Source organism: Triturus cristatus, chromosome 5_2, assembly GCF_964204655.1.
Source record: "Triturus cristatus chromosome 5_2, aTriCri1.1, whole genome shotgun sequence".
Taxonomy (NCBI): Eukaryota; Metazoa; Chordata; class Amphibia; order Caudata; family Salamandridae; genus Triturus; species Triturus cristatus.
The window spans coordinates 588,218,205-588,242,484 of record NC_140588.1 but is presented as its reverse complement, the minus strand read 5'-3'; the positions used below and the strand labels follow the sequence as shown (position 1 = coordinate 588,242,484).

The 24,280-nt window shown below is 44.2% G+C and overlaps 1 protein-coding gene across 1 annotated transcript in view; it reads left to right on the top strand.

Moving 5' to 3' along the window:
• The window catches only part of LOC146829043 (gamma-aminobutyric acid receptor subunit gamma-4-like), a 2,063,907-nt gene that overhangs the window by 1,857,705 nt on the left and 181,922 nt on the right, over window positions 1–24,280 (top strand). The window lies entirely within an intron of this gene.

Sequence of the window (24,280 nt, the reverse complement as noted above, 5' to 3'; positions counted from 1 at the left end):
GCAGGCTTGGCCACAATGCGCCTCTGCTCTCCCCCGCCACCTCCATTGTGACGGTCAGGCTCTGTCTGCTGTCTGCTAGAAAGCAGCGCACTCCATTGCTGAGGGGTCCATTCTCAGTACACGCGCTTGTGTTTGATAATTAGCCAAATATATGTAATTACATTAGTCTTTGTAATCTTCAAAATGGAAGCCTTTATGATTAGCACGAACCAATTATGATTGCAGGTTTGATTTCCAAGAATGAGGCATCCTGCTCACCCTTGTGCAGACTTCTTTATTCTCTGCTTATTATTTGTGTTGCTTGTTTATATAATTAGCTCATTTTAGTCCCTCGGCTCTCATATGGTCCCGTTAATATCAGATATTATTGCAGGAGGCTCATATCGCTGCCAAGCAGGCAGACGGCTGCGTTTATGGAATGCCAGCAAAGCAAATGCTGAGCAGATTTTAAGTATTTCGCGAGGACATCTTTTTCATCCAGTCACCCTCAAACTGTTTGCTCAACAGTTTTGCCAGCTGCTGCCAGCACTATTAGAGCCCGCAGATAGCGGCTCCGCGCACAGGCGGGCACACAGCGTGACAGACAGCGATATGTCCCCAGAGACGGCTCCTCGCGATCCCATATCAGGCGGCACACATCACGGCCCGTGGCACAGTGAAGCGAAGGGATGCTTTTCCGTATGCTTGACTGTCACTCGAGATGCAGGTAAACAGGGAGCCTGACACACACGCTTGACACTTCCAAGGACCTAATGCTGCCTGACAACATGTTTAGAAGGAGACAGAGTGCCTGGTCGTCCTGTCTTCACCACATATCAGACTCACATTAACGGCCCCATCTTAGCGTACCTGAATACCCTTTTGTGTGATGAACTTTGATTTCATAGGAAGGATTAAACCCCTCGTGCTCCCATTCAGGAGCACTGCATCTGGCAACAATTGGCATGGAGAATCAGTTCTTCAATTGTGTTTTGCATCTCTTTTCGTTTGCTGCTATTTCCTATTTCTAGCCTTCCTCCGCTATGTTAATATTAATTTGATGGTCTCACTGCCACCCTGCGTTTTTCGAGAATCACCAGCACGTGGGGATACAGTTCTATGCAAAGTTGTGATGGATCAGAAGTCTCATTTCATTCAACGGGGTGCATCATAACGTGTAAAGTGCACTGTAATATACTGTACAACTGTACATACTTGCTCTGTACTTTCCTAGTGTGAAGCTCGCGCTTCCACGAGCTTTCATGCTGTTGTCCACATTCTGGGGCATATTATCAAGCCAGGCGATAAAATTATCGCCGCTTTAGCGGCAGAAAACTGCCGCTAAAACGGCGATAATGGGCTTGATAATATGCTCTATGGAATTCCAATTGAAGCCCATGTTAGATGTCCTTCACATCTAACCTGAGCTTCAATTGGAATTCCATAGAGCATATTATCAAGCCCATTATCGCCTGTCTTGATAATATGCCCCCAAGTTTGTTGGCATGCGCGCTAGTTCTGTTATGCGCCTATGCTGTACAATTGATGCAAAAACATGTATTGCTTCAAATCAGCATTCTCGTGCATCCCGCCTCCTCCTTGAAGTATGAACGGACTTAACAGAGATTACCCGTTTGGGCTTCAAGGAGGAAGGATGCACTCCAGCGGTGTCTTCGTGTATCTTCAATAAAACTACAACTTCTCTACAAATTGCTTCTTCACGCTTCTACTTTGTTTAATAAGAAGCATCTTCATTTCATGCACCCGCATATAATCCTGTATTGTGCAAATATGAGGTGTTAGAATTGTGAAATTTATTAACGTAAAAACGTGACATATTTTAGGTTTATGACATGTAGCATGAAAAATTAACATAGGAAATGGATGTAACTAGCAGAAAACGTTGACATGAAGAACTTGTGTTGTGAAGTCTGACACTATTCATGTAATAAATGTGTTTATTAATGATAATGTTTTCGTAATTAGGTAAATGTATTAATCGAAATATAATTATCATTATGTGAATTTGTTTAAGTAGCGTTCTTATGTTAGTTGAAGCAGAAGGTCTGAAATGCAAGCCCTTTACAAACTCTCGCTTCAGAACGAATGTTAGAAATTTCATGTGCATTGTGGAAGCTGTTCTTTCTCACTTTTTGCATTGCAGGTGAAGAAGCATTCTTGGAGAAAATGTATGTAATTGTTTTAGCAGCTAGGAAATAGGATAGAAGAAGTTACAATTACATGGCTTGGAGGTGATAAAGAAAGAAGTTGGTTTAACTCGGGAACCAAGGATGAAATGTTGAAAAGGATGTACATGGAGAACACCATTGAAAAGCACGCTCAGGACTACCCTTTCTGGAATACCTGCAAGCTGTGCATTATGGGAAAGCTATCTGTGGATAATTGATTGTTGGAAATAGGGAAAGGGCCCACTTCTTTCTTGCCTCCGGAGAGAGAGCATCTCAGAACAATCTCTCTCTCGCGATAGTGGCTTTATGCTGCTTGACCATTTGATGGTGGAGAAAATTCTTAGGAAGACTCCACATACTGACACCTTTACTCCTTAATTGAAATGCTTATGTAGGAATAGATTTAATGCTCTTCATTCATCAACCCTTGATGCAGGGAAATTTGGACTCATGATCCTTGATTGCTGGCATTCTCCTTCTTGAACTAAATGTTTTGTTCATGCTGCATCGTTTGAATTGGGTGCATGGATTTGGCTTTATGCTAATTCCTTTTTATTTTTATACCCTCATCTTGAGGTGTCTCTATGTTTAGTTATTTTTGACTTTGTAATAAATTAACTAACCTTACTCAATTGTCCTCTGGTTATTAAATATCAAGAAGTGATGCTATTAAAATGATTGTGAATTGCTGATATTATCCCCTTTAACTTTCATGCTGCTAAAAAGAACTATCGAAGTTTGTCTCTAGAAAACCCAGAACGGATTTATGTGGCGCCTCTCAAGTGGTAGCAGAGTAAGATGGTTAGCACGTGAAGTAAGGGCTGAATCTAGAAGAGGTCTAGCATAGGTGGAACCCAGAACCCAAAGCCCAGAATTAGAGTCTAATGATAGAGAACGGAAGACGGTGGAATCCAGCAGAGACTGACGGAGTGCGGTGAGATCAGTGGCGGAAGAGGAGTGAGTATTAATATGGTGTGTGTAGAATGATAGATTACAAGAATGGTTTGATTATGTGATGTCTTATGGATTAGCAGTGAGAGTCGAGTGAATATGGTTTCAGGTCTGACGTGGCCCAAGGATTGGGATTTGAATTGCAGGTCCCGAAGTAGCCTAAGATCTTGGCATAATAAAATATGTTGTAGACATCGAGATTGTGATTGTCTGAGTCATGAATGGAGGAGTTGATGTATGACATCATCGGCAGTTCCACCTAAGACAGGGAATTTGTGTGAATGGGAAGAATGGGAATCATTGTGTAAATGGGTCAGCTATACTGATATGGGTGATCCGCGCTGGACGAGGGTTATTGTGTGAGAATTTTCTTGAGTGGTTGAATTCTATCAATCTTTTAGAATGGTAGACAATGTTAGACTTATGATGATTGTGTGAGTGAATGTGTATGGAGAAATTCTGAAAGAGGGTGAGCCGCTGCGAGGAGTGTGAGTGATGTTGGATTGTGCTGTGCTGCGATAGATCGGTTGGTATAACACCACACTAGGATTGGTTGTTAGTCATCGGGAAGTCTGTGACTGGAAATAATTTTTTCGCCATAATTATTAGAACACACATTGCATGTTTTTAGGGGAAAGTCCTGAAAGTGTCAGAAATCATGCAATGCTTTAGGGTGTTACACAATCTTCTCAGGTGTGACAAAGGGGTTGTTATTCAAGTGGGTGGAGAGGTGCCACCCGAGGATACTCCAGCACATTATATGGCAACAAAGGTTGGGATTAATACTATAATTTAGCTCCAAAATTAGCACAAAATCACTGAAAAGGAAGGGAAATTGTCATTTCCATGCTTCAGCACATTCAGGCTAGAGTTATTGAACCAATTTAGGGGGATGATGTTTGCGATGCAACCTTTGCCCTGACCCACACAACTTGAAGCAAACTATGAAGGCGTATCAGGATGTAAAGTGGGATGCTAGGCTTAAGAGGTGGAGAGTGGATAACATTGAGGGAGAGAGGTTATACCCAGTGTTAGTGGGAGATGGATAATCACAGGATAGGAATAGAAGGACAATTATGAGTGACAGTTGTGATATTGAAGTCAGCTTGTTGGATGGGTGGTTAGCTGAGCATCCACCTCCTTACAGTTTGTAACCAAGAGAAGTTGGACGGAGCTCTGAGGGCACTGATATTGTGGAAAGTGTATCAGCCCCAGTGGCTCCTGATCTAGGGGTTGTGGTAATGATATCAGCAGCAACAGTGGGAACAGGAGTGTCAATCTTGGGAGATTTGGAATAGAATAGTTCAGCTGCAACTTCACGGTTGCTGGAGCTCTTACAGTACTAGTAACCATTAGACCTGTCACTCCTGTCTATGATTCAGACCCGACAAAAAACAACGAAAGAGTGCACGACAAACTTAAAAGAGAAAAGGGGGGGAGTCACTGTTGTGAGTAAAAGAACCCTCACTCACCAACCTGGTTGGTGACATGGTTCATCACTGGGTTCCCACCAGAGAGGCCGAATGCCTCCCTGGTGTGCTACTAAGCCTGGTTACAGCAGAGCGGGTGTTTTTCAAGGTGAGGTGATGTTGGTAGTGATTTAAAAAGTGCTTGGTTTAAACCCAAACCAACTTTATTCGTGGTTAACCAAGCGCTGATAAAAAAGTGCTTGGACGTAGAGACTGAGATTAGTAGTCTAGTCCAAAGTACAAGTGAAATAAAATCATGGTCAACATGTTTCTGCCTTTAGATTTGCCCATTTAGCAAGGCTTTCATCAGTACCAACTGGTGAAAAGAAAAAGGAACACCTCGGCGGTATGCACACTCTAAGGTGCACCCTAACCTGGGGTGTTAGTGAACAAGCACAAAATGACTTACAATTTATAGTCTGGCTTGCCGCTTTTCAGGAAGCCTTAGTATCTGCAAATAAATTAAAAAACAGATACACAATTGCGTAGACAAAAAAAACATTGTAATATATCATCAATACAAGAGTGAATCAATAATCATTGTGGAAAAAGTCCTACAAATTTTGTAGCATTGTATTGGTATTACTTATAAAGTTATACTATTTTCTGTAATTAAAGCATACCAGGTCTCATCCGGGGCCAAAAATATGGTGCCTCGGTTTTCAAACGGAAAATTCCTGTAATGCAGAGTGACTATCTCATGCACTCTATGTGAAACAACTGAATATGACCAATAAACTTTCACAGACACACGCAAACACGTTAACATCCATATGGTTTGACTGAACTTATAAAAACTAGGTTGTGAGCAAAAAGCGTAGTGAGTGTGATCATATTAAAAACCCATCACTTACTGTGAAAGGAGAGGGGAATAGCCCCATGGGTCCAGGAGGGGAGCGCGTACTTGTAGTCACACTCTATTTAAGAAAATGGAAGAAAGGTAGGGCCAAATTAAATACAAGATGTCGTACAGAGAAATGTTCACCCGTCTAAAAAAAGACTGCGCTAACATAACTTATTACTCCAAAGTACGACGCCCGCCTGACACCTATGACTGCCCAGTAGCAGGACCCCGGCGATAATAGCTTGGTCGCAGTGAGGCTTCTTAAAGGAGTCATAGCGGTGAAACCCCCTGTTTCCTACGTGCGCGCGCGAGATTACGTTACTACGTCGCCGCGCGCCTGTTACAAAGAACGAGACTGCGACTTTACAAAGGGTTTGGAAACACGGCGTCTTAGAGGAGACGTCCGGTTCACAATGCAGATACGTCGTGATGTAATAGGAAAAAGGGGGGGGGGGGGAAACCCGAACTGGATTTTTGACACAATAGAAAAAACTTTTTTCAGGTGTCTTCAGAGAAAATCATACAAGCCACACAAAACGTTATGATGATTATTAATTCCACAACAGCATTTTTTAATGGATAAATGTTTGTGTGTGTTCAGTGGTATTAATATCGTTTTTGAAGGGAGATGTGTCGATATTTCGTCTAGTTCACATTTAAGTAGGAACTCGATGTAGTATAGTGCACATAAGTGTTGTGACACAGAAATGAAAAAGACGGGTAGAGTGTATTATATTTAGGTCTAGAAGTAATTTAATTGAAACGGCAGACTTATTCGAGACAGAATTATTACTCTCATTTTAGCTATCAGCAAGCGAATTCCTACTGCCGGCGGCCAATGAGTTATATTGATGTCATACAGTGGTAACAGGGATTGACAAAGACAACAAAGTCAGAAAAAGTATATATATATATTCTCATTCAAAGATAAAACCAGAAGAAACTGCGAAAAGTGTGGTATCTCTAGTATTCATTATTACGTGTTTGCAATATCGGTATAGTAGTACTGGGATGGTTCAAAGGATCATGGTGTGACTAGCGTGCCAAGATCATGCCCTATGGGATGTTATCATTGAGGCCGATAGTATGAGTTGACAGGCGGTACACCCATCTTTGTCCCTTTTCAAAGAGGCGTTGAGATTGATTCGCCCCTGTACTAATCTGTTCAATTATTGTCCACTGTAAATCATTGGTTGTGTGGTTTAATTGTAGAAAGTGATCCGTTCATGCGAGTAGCACTTTGCTTACAACGGATATTACTATGATGTTCACATATGCGTTGCTTATTTTTACACGTAGTCATACCCACATATCTGAGGTTGCAGGGGCAGGTAATTAAGTAAACACGTTTGATGAATTACAGTTGGTGTGCGAACGTTGAGTCCAAGTTGAGAGAAGTTCCAGATTCAAGATTTTTGTGTGTGTAGTAAGGTGGCAGACACTACAATTGCCGCAAGGGATATGGCCCTGTATCTTTGGTAAACCCCAGGCATTTAATACTGTGGGGGTAGTGTCCTTTATGATGTCCCTGGGTCGAGTGTGAACAAGGGCATCTCTGATGCTTCTAGCTTTCTTGTATGAAAAAAGGGGTTTGGTCCATTTTCTATTATTACTCTCCTGAATTTTCCAGTGTCTGTTAATCGATTTTGAAATGGCATTGGAAGCCACATTGTATGTTGTAACACAGGTCAATGGAATATTTTCTGGGGTTTTCTCATGGACTTCAAGTAGAGCCTCTCTTGGCTGATTCCTTGCCTGTCTTCTGCCCTTGTTGAGAATCCATTCTGGGTACCCTCTTTTCTGTAGTTTTTCAGTAAGGCCATTAGCCTGAACACGAAAATCATTGATACTACTGCAGTTGCGTCTGATTCTGAGATACTGCCCATATGGCAGATTCTCTCTTAGTGATCTGGGGTGGAAACTTGAAAATTTGAGAAAATTATTCTTTGCTGTCGGTTTGTATTGTGTTCTAGTAATCAGTCGACCCTCTGATTTCGTTATCACCAAGTCTAGGAAAACAATCTCCTTTTTCTCAATGGTGTGAGTAAACTTAAGGTAGGGGTCTAGAGTGTTAATCCACTCAATGAACTCAAAAAGTGGGGTTTCTGGGCCCTGCCATATTATCAGAATGTCATCAATGTATCTTTTCCAGATTGAAATTCTGGAAAGAAAAGGGTTGGTGGCAGTCAAGATGTACTATGATTCAGACCCAACAGGAAACTTAGCCAGAGACAATTCATACATACAGAAGAGACTGGTTTGGGAAGAATAGGGAGTGCAAATGAGGTTGTCGTTCTTTAATGCCAATGGAATCCATTACCCCTTTAAAGACAACTGTAAGCCCTTTAGGAGTACGGATTGGCTCCAGCACCATTAGGCCTATACCTAAATTAAGCACCAGTTGAGATCTACTAATGTGGGAAACTCCTGTGAGAGGACCGAGTGGTATATCTCAGGAAGCAATTACAAGTCAGAGAACCCCTGAGAATCAGCACGTTCTAGATATCTTGGACTTGGAGTCATGGCTGAGGGATCATAATAACAGCAAGGAGAGCCAGAATAGTAAAATGAGTCAGGGTACCATCAAGGCTGCAATGGAGGTGAAGCTAGTGGATGTGGTGAGAATGAAGGCAGAATTAGAGGAGATCATCAGTGGGAGTTTACCTTAATATGGAAAAAATACCTATGAGCCAGATGAACTGTTGTTTAGGGCTAAGGATGTTACCCTAAGGGCAAGACAACTACATGAGAAGTTGTCAGATTTGGCTCAAAGGTATGGGGTAGTTTTGTCCCAAAGAATGCATTGCAGGGAAACCACAGGCTTACTTACAGTGATCCAAAGTTAGAGGAAAAGAGAGTGACTGGATTGAAGATGCACATTCGGGAACTGGTGATGGGAATAAGGGCTTGGAGTATGCTGGATCAGTGGGAAGAGAGATGGTGAAGGAAGAAGAGCACAAGAAAGGAGACAGGAGAGACGCCTCCTCCAGGAGGGGGGATGTTATGTTATGTTATAAAGAACTCATAAAGCGCACGTACACCAAAAGGTTTCATGGCGCTAAACTTGAGTGCTGTTAGCCGCGGGAGGACCTATGCATAAGCTTGCATAAATAGCCAGGTCTTAAGAGCCTTCCTAAAACCTAGCAGGTTATCACAGCTCCTGATAGCTAAGGGAATGGAGTTCCAGAACTTAGGGGCAAGGTGGGAAAACATACGGCCCCCTTGACGTTTAAGCTTGAAGAGGGGGAGCTTCAGTGGATGAAGATGGGCAGAACGCAGGTGACGCCGGGGAGTATGTTTAGAGATCATGCAGCTAATAAATTTGGGACTTCTGCAATTTAATGCTTTGAATATCAGACACCCAGTCTTGAAAGCAATACGTTGGGCCATAGGAAGCCAGTGAAGTTTGAATAGCCAGGGACTGGCAGAATGCCAGTTAGGCTGTTTAAAGATAAGTCTTGCGGCCTGGTTCTGCACTAATTGGAGACAGTTCAGTAGGAACAGGGGCAGGCCAAGGTAAATGGAATTGGAAAAGTCAAGACGTGAAAGGACCAAGGCGATGACAACTTGAATAAGTGCGGAGTGAGACAGCAAATGGGCGATCTTGAGAATTTTCCTCAATTGAAAGAAACAAGAGGAGACAACCGCACCGACCTGTCCTTTAAGAGACAGGTCGGCATCAATGGTCACCCCTAAGCTCTTCACGGTGGATGAGGGGTTGGGGGGGGCGCCCTAAATCGATAGGCCAGTAGTGGTGGCCCCAAAGATTTTCACTCTTCCCAGGCAGAACCAATTCAGTCTTGCCTGGGTTAAGTTTAAAGTGGTTGAGGTCCATCCACCGTTGGATATGAATCATGGTAGCTTGGAATTCAGCAGCTGAGTCGTCCGAGTCCAAGGTGAACACTAGCTGAAGATCATCAGCATAGTTGAAAGTGGTAACCTTTCTATATTTCAATGAATGGATCAGTGGTTTGAGATATAAGTTGAATAGAAGTGGAGACAGGGACGAGCCCTGTGGCACCCCGCAGGAGGTGGCTAGCTTAGGGGCTGTAAAGAGACCGAGGCGAACCGCCTGAGTCCTTTTTTCGAGGAAGGATTTTATCCAGTTGAATGCAGGGCCCTGTATGCCGGCTAGCGTGACACGGTCCAACAGGATTTTATGGTCGACCGTGTCAAACGCGGCCGACAGATCTAAAAGCACCAGGGCCTGAGGAATATTCTTATCGGAGTTGGCTCTGAGTGAATCGAGTGCTGCAAGGATCACCGATTCCGTAGAATGAGCAGGTCGAAAACCAGCTTGGCGGGGCTCAAGATATTCTGATTGCTCAATGAAACAAGATAGGCTGCCTGCCACATGAGACTCCAATTTTTTTGCCAGGAAAGGGAGGAGAGAGATAGGACGATAGTTAGATAGCTGTAAAGGGTCCGCCCCTGGCTTCTTCAGCAGAGGCACCACTATAGCGGTCTTTTAAGGCAGTAGGGACCGAGCCTTGCGCTAGGGATTGATTAAGGAAGGGCAGCACATGCTGGGAGAAGTTAGAGAAAGCAAGACTCATAACTTGAGGGGGACAGCAGTCGTTCGGGGACCCAGATTTAACACGGGTTATTAAGTCCTCAAATAACCGATGGCAGATAACCGGAAAATGGGATAAAGTTGCAGAGTTAGCGGGACCGCTAGATACGGGTTCTATAGAGAGACTAGTAGAGATGCTGGCTTTGATGATGGAGATTTTTTCCTGAAAATAAGAGTTCAGGGAATTACATAACTCTTGAGTCGGAGACTGACTGGGAAGTGTTCTCTCAGAGTTACATAAGTCATTTATAATCATGAAAATTTCTTTTGATTTATTCTGCGCATTGAGAATTCTAGCTGAAAAGTAAGCTGCCTTTGTCTCTAGTATTGCTTTTTTATATTCTTTGCGAGCCTGTACAAACAGTAATTTGCTGTGGAGTATCCGGACCTCCATTTCCTCTCTTTTTGGTGGAGCATAAGTTTTAGTTTGTGTAGTTCCGCTGAGAACCATTTGTGAGCGTCCGAATGCCGGGCACAAGAGAATTTGGTGAGGGGGGCATGAGTATTGGAGCCCAGCAACAACCAGTTAGAGATGTTTTTGTCCATAATATTGACATCGGGGTTGAAAACGGGGGCAGAGCTGGCTAGCGTGTTAACGAAATCTGATTCGTTGAGTGTCCTCCATTTCCTAGTCACTCCTCCTAAGACTGGGGAGGTTTTGGGCCTAATGTTTATGGAAGCCGTGAATTTGAGTAGGTGATGGTCGGACCAGATGCATGGTGAAATTAAAGGCACTGATAAAATGACATTGGACGACCAAATTTGGTCAAGGTTGTGTCCAGGGAATAGAGGCATATCCATTACAGGAAGTGCTTAGTGGAGGTAACAGGCATGTTCCCTGAAGTCGGGTGATTTTGCTGTATTCACTAAGGATTGTCCCAGACAAAGAGAGGAACCTGCTAGTGGTATAAGCCAGTCGACCGCTTCTAAGATCTCAAAAGTGTTGTGGATCGATTGAAACACCTTGTTTGAACTTGTGGTTCCTAATGATCTATGGTCTGCTTGTAAGAAAGCTGTTGAGTGGCCTAGAGCTAAACCACAGAGGGACTCAATAACTCCTGGCCCCTCACTGCTAGTCATTAAAAAAGGTATGATCAGGTGATCACATGATTGCAGTCCAAAATAGCCCCCAGGACATAGATAGCTTGTACAACCCAAGAGCCTAAAGAGTCAGTACATGCTTATTATGAACAGTTGTTACAAGCCTTCAAGCAGTATAGTGGGTTAGATACGCTCGACCCCAAAGGTATGGGACAAGTTGTGTCCAAATTTGTAACTGGACTGAGGCCGGAGTTCACCCTCATAATCCAACAGCATGTAATCTGTTGGCAAAACAAATCCGTGGATGAAATCCTATGGTACGCAAGGTATTGAAGTGATGACGTGGACTCTAAACATAGGAGGATACAAGAGGAGTTGATGCCATTCCAAATGCGTAGTGCCCAAAAAGGAGAACAGGTGCAGGGAATGATGGGAGCTGTAGCTCACGATCAGGCAAATGCCTCACAAGGTGTACAAGTACAAACAGTTGTAGGGTCGACTGGACAGGGAAGAGGGAGATTTATCCTGATATATCCGAAGACACGGATAGATGTCACTACCCTAAAGAAGAAGTCCACTGCATGTAATTTTTGTCACAAGATCTGGCATTGGAAGCGCGAGTGTCGCCTTCATCCTGAAAACCAAAAACAAGGGAGGAGAACTCATACAGGTGGTAGAAGGTGCGAATCAGTTACAGACAGTGACCAGGTCAGGATCATTCAAAGAGGTAGGAAATCAGAACCAATTCGAGAAAGTGCCTCAACCTCTGAGAATTCCACAGGCTAATCAGACATTTTACCTGTTGCCCTTACTGGAGTCTCTTGATGGATTTGAGCCGTTCTTGTGACGTTGCCTGAGAGTGGAAAAACACTTGGAGCAGTCTTAGAGGTAGACCAGATTGGACCATAAGTAGAAACAGACGTATTTGGTCATTCCTTTATTATTAATGAAGATTCTGGTGCTACCCATTCTACTATGAGATCTGCAGAAGCTCCAAACCTACCCTCTAGGCAAAATTGATCCAAGTCGTAGGAGTCTCTAATAAAAAGATGACAAACTCTTCGGAACTTTTCAGGATCACCATCAGTTCCTCGTGTGTGGTACGAGTCCACTCTGTTTGTTAGGTAGTGATTTGTTGTGCAAGTTGAATTGTACCATCAACTGCACACCAAAGGGAATGGAACTGCAAACCAATGACGAGGACATTGCTTTCAAATTTGCAAACCAGAACCTTTGACTAACATGTTTACTTTATTGACAGTGGAAGACATGCCGCTGGATCCCAGAGACACTGTTTCCTTGGTGGTGTGGGACTTCTCAGAAGAGGAGATTGGACTGGTTTGAGTAGGTGAGCTAGTTTGCTTACAAGCCAAGCCAAATGCAGAATATCTGAGAACACAGTACAATCTGACCCCTGAGATACTGACAGGGATCAAACCCGTAATTGAGTCCATGATTGTGAAGGGCATTATAAAGGAGATTATGGAAATCCATGCAACTCTCCTATTATGGGTTTGCAGATTCTGAATGAAAAGCATTGCATTGTCCAAGACCTCAGGAAAAGTAACAGCCTACTGATCCCATGTTGTCTTTTGGTACAGAATCCATATGTAATCCTTTTTCAGATTCCTTGTGAAGCTGAATGGTTCACAGTTATTGACCACTGTCAGGCATTTTTCTCAATTTCATTGCACGAGGAAAGCCAATTTTTATTTGCTTTCCATCTGGAAAACCGTTTTTAACGTGGTGTCATATCCTGAAAGGATATACTGAAAGTCTATCCATTTTTAACCAGATTTTGAAGAATAACCTTGAAGGTCTGATGTTGCCTCGGAACTTAGTACTGGTCCAACACATTGCATTTGAGACACGTGATACTTGCAGAGATGATACCATTACCTCACTAAACCACCTGACTTACAACAGGCATAATGTGTCTCCGAATAAGTTTCAGTACTGTCTGAATGAAGTACAGTACTTGTACCACTGAATTTAAAAGGGCAAGAGGGAGGTGTCACCAGAAAGAGTGGAGGTGATTATGAAAAATTAATCCGCCTGGTACCCAAAAAGAGGTCAGAATATTTTTGGGAATAGTTGGCTATCATCAACAGTAGATAACCAACTTTTCTCTGATGGCCAAACCTTTGCAGATGCACAATCTATACCGATTGCCAGTATGGTTCTGGAGTGGTAATGATTTAAGACAGCTATGGTTGCTGAGAGGGTTCTTAACATCATCTGGGTCTCCTATAAGAAATAGGAAGTATGTGTGACAACTGTTGGAAGCATCACAATCACCTATAAAAGTGACTGTCTTTAAATGCGCAGCCCATGGAAAGGGGAATGATATTGTAACTACTGGAAATCGGTATGCTGATAAAGTTGCACGCTACTGTGCTTTTCCATGCGCGTGTTATCAATGGAGAATATACTGTCGAGAGTACAGAGAAGACCAAGCTCAATACGATGCTAGCAGCTGCTGACACATAGGATGAAGTGAGGCATTTGCAAATGGAGGTTACAGATGCCGAACAAGCAGGTTGTATTAGAGCAGGCTGTGAGAAAGGGAAGGACGACATTTGGGTATCAGCTGATGGCAGGGCAGTATTACCGGATTGCTTGTTGCATTCAATGGCAAGGCTAATTCATGGAGCAGTCCACAAAGAAAGCGATGGGATGGGGAGGCTGTTCAGGCAGACTTGGTTCAATCAAAAGTTTGGAGTGATTGTGGAAGCTGTGTGTCATCAGTGTGGTACGTGTCAACAAATGAATGCTGAGAAGAAGACTGTTGGTACCTTGAGCCACATCGGCAGATCAGGGGCCCTCTTAATTGGATCAAAATTGATTTTGGTGAGATGCCTGTGTGTAATGGTTTGAGGTATATTCTGGTTGTTTGCTTCTTTTCTCGATGGGTCAAGGCCTAACCGACTAGAAGATGTGATAGCCTCACAGTAGCTAAGTAATTAATGAGAGGACTAATTCCTGGGTTTCGGATTTCCAACTACATCGGAGTTGGATAGAGTCACACATTTACATAACAAAGTCACGAAATTGCTGTGCACAGTTCTGAATGTGGATCAGAAACTATATTGTAGCTACAGGCCAGAGGCAGCAGGAATGGTGGAACAGATCAATAATACCTTGAAGTTGAGGTTGGCTAAAGTGTGTGCTTCAACCTCCTTGAAGTGGCATGATGCCTTACCACTAGTGCTAATGAGTCTGTGTAGCATCCCTGACAGGAGAACTGGGTTGCCTACAAAATACTCATTGGAAGAGCGATATGTTTGCCTGCAGTGCCTGCCAACGTGCTTGTGAACATTTCAGATGATTTTGTCCTTGACTACTATAAACGATTGGCTGATGTGGTTTGTTCTGTGTCTTATCAGGTTGAAGCAGTGACTGCACAGACATAAAAGGAACTGTGCTACGACCTGAACCCAACACATTTGGGTTCTCATCTGAAAGCATGTGAGGAAAAACTGTCTTTGCTCTCGTTAGCGTGGTCCTAAGTGAAACTAGTGACTACAACTGCTGTAAAGTGTGGTGGAGTGGCAATTTTGGTCCATGTCTCTCACACCCATCAGGTTTTAGGTCCCTCTGATGAAACAGCTCTGCTCCCAGAAGAACTTTCCTCTGTGACTGAGAGGTCATGGGAGGGGACAAGCCAAGCTTTAGAGGTACCTGAAGAGGCTGGATAAACACCAGGTCGATCTGAGGGGAGTCAAGCTACATAAGACCCTGGATAGACTCTGAGGACGACTGTACCGTTGCGAGTTACAGAGAGTCTGACTCAGTGGAATAGGCTGGTGTTGCAAGTAGTCATGTGCAGTTAAGGAAGAACAATGCTGCATGTGAAACCTGGCCTATGAGGCAGAGGAAAAAGAACTCACATCTGAAAGAGAACTTGCACCAATAAGTGAAACTTCGGACTCGGATCTCAGTGAGACTGAGCAGAAAACAGAAAGTGCGAAAAGATGTATATGAGTGCGAGTGCCTTGTCTGACATATTCCTCTCCTGAGTGGAATTATCAGGTTGCAAATGCCAGGGAGAGCACAGTCCGAGATATCGATACTGGTTGTCGAGATATTGCTGACAGTTCCTGGGATAAAGCAAATGCACTTCTGTCATTGACTGTTCCTTTTTCACCAGGGCTAAGTGGCTTACGGACTCTGATTCTGGAAGACATGGAATTCCCAAGCTTCAGAGCACCAAAATCTCCTCACAAGATTGCAGCATTTAGAGCTGAACTGTTACAATGAGGTATTGAGGAGATTGGCTCTCATCTGATAAGAGATATGAATTGAACTTTGAACTGTAAATAATTAGCTTTACACAGTTAGACTAGGCCCGAGTGGAAGAAGAATAAATGTAGTGATTCTTTCTAGAAGAAGAAGAAATAGGGCTAGGAATCTCTTCTGAGCTGTGTAAATATTAAAAAACAGAGACTGCTGAAAAAGAACTTTCCAAGATTTCAAAAGTTTCTCAAGTATTTTGTCATATATGGAGAGAGGAGGAGAAAAGAGACTCAGGGGCATATTCTCAAGGATCTATCGCCTAGTTATCGGCACTTTATCTCAGCCAAAGTTGCGATAAATTAATCGCCCCATTCACAAGCTGGTGCAAACAGCCGATACCACCAGTTTACCAGCGATAGCAGCCGCAAAAAACATCGCCACGGATGACCCGGGCAACTATCGCTAATGAGATGCAGAGTAGGCGTTCCCGAGCAAAAAGCCGCAACAACACCACACCTCAACATTCTCAACGTCCAGCCAGATCTGCGATAAGAACACAAAACATGCAATAAGGCACGTTAGCAGCAGGAAATTAACACCTGCTCTGACCTGGTGCAAAGTTGGACTATAAACTGCACCAGAAAAGGGAGCCAAGCCCAGAGCCACACCTAAAGAACAACAGATGCCATGGAGCCAACGGTCATGCAGCTCAGAGCCACAAGAGGGCCACAACACCCACCGCCACCCACCCCTCTGACCACCCCCCCGGGGTCCCACCCCCCCGGGGTCCCATCCCCCGGGGTCCCACCCCGGGCACCCCCCACCTCCCCCAGACCAAGAGATTGCACATCAATGTCACAAAATCAATTGCCTCATGCTGGAGAACTACAACAACTAACAGTCATGTGAGTAAAGAAAAGCAGAATCAATAGTTCACCATTGAAAGTCAAAACAAAATATCACAATCAAATTTCTCTCCAAACAACTATTTGGAAGAGTCATGGCGGGTCATCCCAGGAGAATCTAGAATCTGTAAGTGACAGCCTGTAAGGCAATATCCAACATAAGAAGGTGTGTCAGGCACTCATCAAAGGGCAGAGAGAGAGAGAAAGAGAAGGAGAGAGAGAGAGAGAGAGAGAGAGAGAGAGAGAGAGAGAGAGAGAGAGAGAGAGACTGAACAAGGAGCGCGAGGACAATCGGGCCCTTGGCTCATACATGCCAACTTTTGCATGTGTTTTGCAATTAGGGCACCCTAAATCTAAGGCCTGGCAACAATTTCAGCGTGAAGGCCACATCACATTTCAGAAATGCAAGCAGTAGTCAGGTATGAAAGCTCCTTTATCTCAATATACAAGGCGGAAGGACATCCAAACCTCCAACCTTAGTCTCCATTGCACCCGGCACCCCCTGAGTGAGATACCATACCAGACTCCTACGACTCCCAAACCACAAACTGCGCCAATGAAAGAGCAACGTGTCCACACCCCACACACACTTGTCCCTGCTCGAGGTACACCTGCATGGCATTCCCCCAACACATTGCTAAAAATCAACCCATATGTCCAAACGTTGAACACACATACGTCTCATTGCTCTGAGCTGTGGCATATCGTCCACAGAACTGCTGCCGGTCTGAGGAGTGCTGGTGGCACGAGACCAACAAACGCAATGGCAGGCAATCCCGGGCACATGCACAACCCCTTTCACGTGGAACTGTACCGTGCACAAATGCTGCATCTGTTGGAAGCTCTGCCAATGGCAATTTTACGAATCAGTTACCGTCTGAATTTCCGGCTTGCTTACGTCACATACATCCAGCCCTGGTTCCACTGTCGATCATGCACATTCGAGTGGCCCAAGGAAGTCTGCCTATCCAACACAATGGTAGCCGAACTGGATTATGACCTGTGTGTGCGCACCCTGTTGGCCCACGAACAGGAGTGCAACCGGGATAGCCATGCATGGGATGGCCTGATCTGTGGCGTATGTGCTGGCAGTAGTGGATGGGAGATTGCACAAATCATCGTGTGCAGTGACCACATCGAGGCGCTCCCCTATTAGGCTGTGTTGCGTATTGGTGAAACTGCATTGTCAGAGCACATCTATCCAGACCAATTAATGGATTGGCTCTTCCTCGTGTTCCTTGAATTCGAGAATGATGTACTTCTGGAACTGATTGCCTATGAAGCAGCGCTCGCATTCATGGACAAGTAACTACCTTCCTTCAGCCACAACGGATTGACACCCAGAGCACAGGTCCATACACCATGTTGCATCGTAGAGGAATGGTCCCATAAGCCAGAACAACAGTGGACATATCTGCATTCTCTCGGACTCAGAATGCATGTGCGTGCACCTACATGTGTTGTCACACACCTGTGCAAGGTGCTGCAGCCCCATGGGTGGAGCTGCACAGCGTCGTTTGGCAAAGTTCCTAAATCAGACATACTGCTGGAGGGAGACTACACACATGGCAATGTAGCACGACATGTGACCTTGTTGGTCCCTTTCACCTGCTCACTGTCAGCATAGCATACAGTCGGTGGAGTCCGATGGTACAGCTCCATGCAGATCCCATGGGCTGTGAGTCATGTCCCCTGACAAGGGGCTATGAGCAGACACCAAACATCACATGACTCGTCCAGCAAGGCAAGGTGGGCTGAGACCGCTGCGAACCGCAAGGATATGTGTTCATTTTTGCCTCCCCATATCTTGCACCTCAACACATTCCCATTCTGCCTATAAGTGTCTTAAGCATTTGTCTGCCTATTGCAGCCTATTACTTGCCCGCACTCACACGCACATGCTAAGAAAGTCTCTGCAACTTCACCAGTGTACAACTGTAATGAGTGTTGATTAGTATGACAAATCATGTACCTCAATGAGCATTTTCCGTACACAGAGAGGGACAGACTGCCTCTGGTACATAGGTGGTAACTCCCTATTTGCAGCTCCACCTCTGTGAGCCAGACATTGTGTTTGGGATAGTTGCTTGTAGACCTGTGCTCTTACGTGTCTTCATCAATGTGAGTATGGTGTCCAACTTTTTGCCATGTGGATCAATATGATCCAATAAAACAGACTGATGTGTGTAAGTATGTCATGCAAAGAGATGTTCTGTAGCCACATGCGATGGGGGACACTACTTCAGGTGGGCTATCGATTCTAACATGTACACACACAGCCCTATATAATGCATGGAAGTGGGGCTATGTTGGGGGATGAGAGATTGTTGTTCATGTGCAATGAGGCCACAGCTAGTTCACAACTTCACTTTCATCTAATTGGCCATGTAGGTCAGTTATCAAACACGCACATTGATGACATTTACCAGGGTGTACCTTTTTGTTCAATCAATGTCCCTACATACATCCATACTTCTACATGTGAGTGAACATAGACATGACACATCTGTGTTATTTGGAATGTTTTATTCACATTCTGGGGAGTGTCTGAGCTGGAGGGGTATATGGCCAGTTCAAGCCATTACGTGGCTGCCCAGTGGTGGGACAACCAGAGTCCTTGGGGGAATGTAAAGTTAATCTGAAGAGGAAGAGTTCAGTCCTCAGCCGGACTGCTGTGTCATTGGTACAAGAGCAGATATGGCAGTCCATGTCGGGGTCCAGGTGAATGTCACAGGGTGTTCTGGGGACAGTGGGAGGTGTTGCTCTGGGGCATGATGCATAGGTCTGAACCAGGCAGGGACAGGCCATGTGGCGGGTACGGATGCTACTGCCTCCTTCCTCACACCGTCATTACCCTCCACATCTTACTCCTCTGAGACATCTTCTGTGTTCGGTATGTCAGGTGTGTGTGGTGGTGATATTGAGGAAATATGAATTTTTATGGTCAATTGTGTCCCCTATCTTAGACCCCAACGGCTCCATGTACATGCAACAAGTACATGTATGTTCCCTCCAGTTCCCTCCAGTTCCAGCTATGAAGACGCAAATGCATGTGCGTCCAACGTCAACATGTCCTCTTTCAGATCCGCCATGAATGGGTCGAATATTCCATTCCTAAGTATGATTGGCCACCGACTTTATATGGTTCACTTTTCACGTTTTACAGTTCAGGCGAGCAGGCCCTGAATTCTGCCATCAAGCCTTTTCCTGCTTCTGCCTCTGAAATGCTCCAGCTTGGACCTGCATCCGTATCCATAAATTTTGTCCTACTCCCTGCGCGGCTAACGGTGCCTGACGCGGCCTGTTGCCTGCCAAAAACTGTATTCAGCCTTCAAGTTATCTGCTCCGCTCCTCATCCAATGCATTCCTGTCTAGTAGTTTAGGTAAACATCCTTCCAGCTACCGAGCAAAGAGCTCGGCCTCGCTGTCTTTATGCAAGTAATTCATAGCCCCTGTTACCATGGAAGATTCCTGCCCCCTCGCATCTCATGTAGACACATAGACGCTTGTACATGCACTAACAGTCAGTATAGAATAGATTCCGTCCGAGAGACCTTTCCTTTCGGATAAAACAGTTCCTTAAACAAAGATGTTAGATACGATTTGGGATTAGGTTGACCTGACCCCCCAGACTTCTGTCTCCACATGTAGAGCTAAATGTCAATTCCCCTTCACCCTCTAGTTGCACGTCAATCACACGTCATGCGGCTGCGCGCGCATCTCTGCCAAACATTTCTGCTGACACTGCAGGATTCTCTTATGGATCCACCCACTTGTGACATCATTTTTAATGACGTTTCTAGTATACGCCTGTTATTACGCCCATTTTCATTACGTATATGTATTCTTATCTGTACTATCAGCTGTTACGCCTCCTGCATCTGTCTTAATGCAATGCTTTTCATATATATATTGTTACTTGTCAATAATGTATTGCCTATCCCTTCCTGAACCTTCGTGGTGATGGAATAAGATTGCCTGGTTCGAACTATAATTCCTTTGTAAGGAATAAAGCCCTTTTCAGAACCTCTAATACCACGGATTCTGCCTCTTATTTTGACTGAGTTATTCTTACTAGACTTTACCGCATAAAAAATAGTACAGGTAATTTAAATATTTACCACATAAATTGGCGCCCGAACAGGGACACTTTCTCATCTCACGCGCCGGAGGTGCGTTGCAGGCCCGGTCTCCTGCCACAGCTGGACGGACAAAAACGCGTACCCGCAGGATTTCCTGTATCTCCCTCCGGCCAAGCGGGGGTGACTGAGGCTGTGATCAACACCCAGACGAGGCGGTGAGAAGTGCGAAGTATCCCGACCAGAGCCTAGCTGAGAGAGCAAGATCCGAGGTATACAGAGGCCCACCAGGTTCCGAAGTTCCGAGCCGAGTCGAGTCCAGTCCGGTCCAGTTCAGTTCAGTTCCGAGGCCTTCCGTTCCGTGCTACCCGGTGAGTACCGTTGCTGGGGAGGCAGGTAGACGTGCACATTAATTTGTGCCGGTCCTGACGGGTTTGGGTACACAGATCCGGTCTGCACTGTTTTAGCAGTGTATCTGTACTGTTTAGCAGTATATCCAGTATGTTCATGTATATAATTCAGTATTATCTAGTATTAGTATTATGTCAGTAACTAGTTTTCTTCTAATTATCATTGTTCGTTAAAAGTTAAATGTTAAATGTTAAATGTTTTACTGTGTCCAAAAATTGTGGTATGAATGAGTGTTCATTATTGTGTTTATTGTATTAATTGTGTTCAAGTTCGTTCGGTTCAAGTAAGAATCAAGTAACAAGGTTTAAAGATGCCGTTCTTTTCAAAATTAAGACAGATCAAAACTAGAAAAGGAGTACTCGAAGAAGCTGTTCCCATTCCACCTAGGGACACTCCAGGGTATTTTATGTATCATAAACATGGCCTAGATGCCGTATTATATCTTGACTTATGGGTGGACTACACCAAGGATCTAGCAGAAAGTCAGAGGTGGCCCGCAGCTGGGACATGGGATGCAGATTGCATCATGAGAGTAGAAGAAGAATTATGGAAAAAGAAAGCCAGACAGTCACAGAAAGATGCTATTGAGTTATGGCGTAAAGAATCGCATAGGCGCACAGAGAAAGCGCTCAGACTGGAAGAGAAAAGTAGGGAGAACTCAAATAGAGCCCGAGAAAACGTATTAGTTGAGGAAGGTATCCGAGTAAAAACAGAACAAGTAGACAGACAACGAAACACTCTTATGAATGGTATGTATCCTCTTTTGGCCGAAGGTTTACCTAAGGCCACCCCGGAAATACCGAAAGATTTGCCACCCCCATTACTCCCGATTAAAGCACATCCCAAGACCGCAAAATATATTTTCCTTTCCTCCTATTTAGACGATGTAGCTCCGGAATATGTTAATGTTCCACCACACACGCCACCTGTCGATGGTGCTCAACGCCGAGAACATCCGCCCCCAACTCCGCAACCACAAACTCCTCCGCACAATCCCACAGGTCCATCTGTTTCCACCGCTTTTCCTGCATCCACAGTCTCTACCTTACATCCCACGAATCCTTTCGTGCCTAGCACCTCAGAAGGTGCGACAGCAATTTTTGCCACGCCACCATCACGAAGTAAATCGTCTCTTAGAGATTTAGCAAACCAACGTACACCCCAAATAGCAACGTCCGACATGTTTAAAGAACATCTTGTAGATTGTAGATATGATCCAGTGCCCGGTAAAAATGACAGAATGCTGCTATCATCACTACGTATACGACGAGCTTCAATATATTTAACGACGCTACCAGGAATGATTAAACATTTAGACAATATATATCGCTTTGTCCAAACAGGGCAAGGCCCTGAAAGTATTGACGAAGCCATGGAATACCAGAAAGCGGATATACAGAGACAACTGTTACGTTTCTTCATAAACTGCTTGATCAGAGACAGAGATAGGTCCGAGGTAGACCAGGATGAAATGCAAGTACTTACCCGATGGGGTCAGAATATATCAGAGGGAAAACATGATAAACAGACATGTATAGTAGCTATGTGCCGAAAGATCCGCAAAGAAGTAGAACGAATACATAAAGCCAGATTGGAGGCAGACAAAACTGAATCAGAGGGAGAGGAGGAGGAAGAATCAGAAATGCCCACAGGACAATTAGAAACGATAGCCTATGTAGGTAGGGGAAGACCTTGTAACAATACCAGATACTTTAATGACCCGATACGTCCGATACGTCCAGAATGTAACAGACATTTTCAAGCCCCTATGTTAAATACGAAGTCCCCTGAACACTTATTCCAGGCTGCTGATAAATTACTCCGAGACCGAAGGGGGTACCATATGCTCGATTCTATGGATGAACAAGAATTAGCCAGGTCAGCAGTACAATGGGCTGACAGTTCTGAAAAATACAGTGATGATGCGTTGGCACACACGTTTTTGAATCTTACCCCAGACGAACAGCGTTTAGCTGGTATATACATGATACAACACCTCGTTATATTATATAGAAGCCAACACTCCGATCCTGGTCCCCTACCTGATATACTGATAGAATTACTCACGAATAAATGGAGAGGTTCAGGTACTGATTTAATTAAAGAAATTCTAGAATATCGACACCAGTACATTGTCTTCGTATGCCCAGAACATGTTTCAGTTCCCCCCAAGTTGGAAAGAAAAACGTACCACATAGACAGACAGAATCCCTTACGCGAAGTACACCCAATAAGAGGTGAAGACAATAATTTTAAACGCGTGTTCGTGTACGCGCCCATAACTAAAATTGAATTATTAGAAATGAAGAAAGTAGTACCTAGCCATGACAAAGACCCAGCAGGTTTCCACCGTGAGATAAAAGACATGTTACTCATGGGAGAGTATACTTATCCTGACATCATGAAAATATTGAAAGTTTTATTGCCTGCCGGTATTTACGAGAAACTCAAAGAAAAGGAATGGGAGGTGGGAGACCAAAAGATAGATTGGACAGCATTAGAAAACGAAGAAAAGGCCCGAGCTGCAGGTTCAGGGCTTGGGGAAAAGACTACAGCATTACCAGGATTATTAGTGCAGGTACTACCACGTTTATTAACTACGAAAAAGGAAGACTGGGGTGCAATTTCAGCCTGTAAACAAAAACAAGATGAAGACACTAGTGATTTCTATTCCCGATTTGAAAAATGTTTTGGTATTAATAGTGGCATAAAAGCAAGTAGTGAGTCGTATCCACATCTGTTTGTGACAAAATTAGTTGAAAATTCCCTGCCCCAAGTTAAGAGTAGAGTATTAAAATTCGAGAGTACTTGGCAAGGTAACACACCGTCACAGATGTTACAAATGTTACAATATCATCACAATAGAATTAGAGAAGAACAAGAACATGAACAAAGACGTATGAAAGACACGAAAATGAAAATGCTTGTTGCTCAGTCAGTTCCAGCTGACGGTCATAAAAAGGGTACGACACAGTCCAATGATTCAGTAGGTCCTGTTAGAGGGACATGCAACTATTGTAAACAGCCAGGTCATTATATACACGATTGCGCAGTTCTGAAACATAATATCTCTACGGGTATAACGAAAGAGAGACCACGTCCGCCTAGACAGGATCAGATCCAACAACAAGTACCTCAGAATATACAGCCTATGCCAGCTGTACAACAGACCGCACCACAACCACAACAACAACCACAACAACAGCCACAGCCTATTGCTGCAATACAAAACACGACACAACAAATGTACCAGTATGCACAAAATGACTATTCAGAGTATCAGCGCTACACATGAAATAGCCTAGAGAGGGAAGTTGGCCTACCCCTTATTGAGGTTCCCGTAGATCAAGAGGGTCCTTACGTACAGAGTCAAGTATTAGGGAAAGACAGAAAGTTTCTACTCGATACAGGGGCAAGTAGGACCACTATCAGACACAGCGAAGTCCCAGGGGCACCCCTCTCAGGCTCACAAAATATTTCCCTTGGTTTTTCAGGAAAGCCCACTATTAATGAAGTATCGCAACCACTTGCATTCACAGTCGGTCCATTAACACGGACTACAGATCTATTGCTTACGAAATCATGTCCAGAAAACTTGTTAGG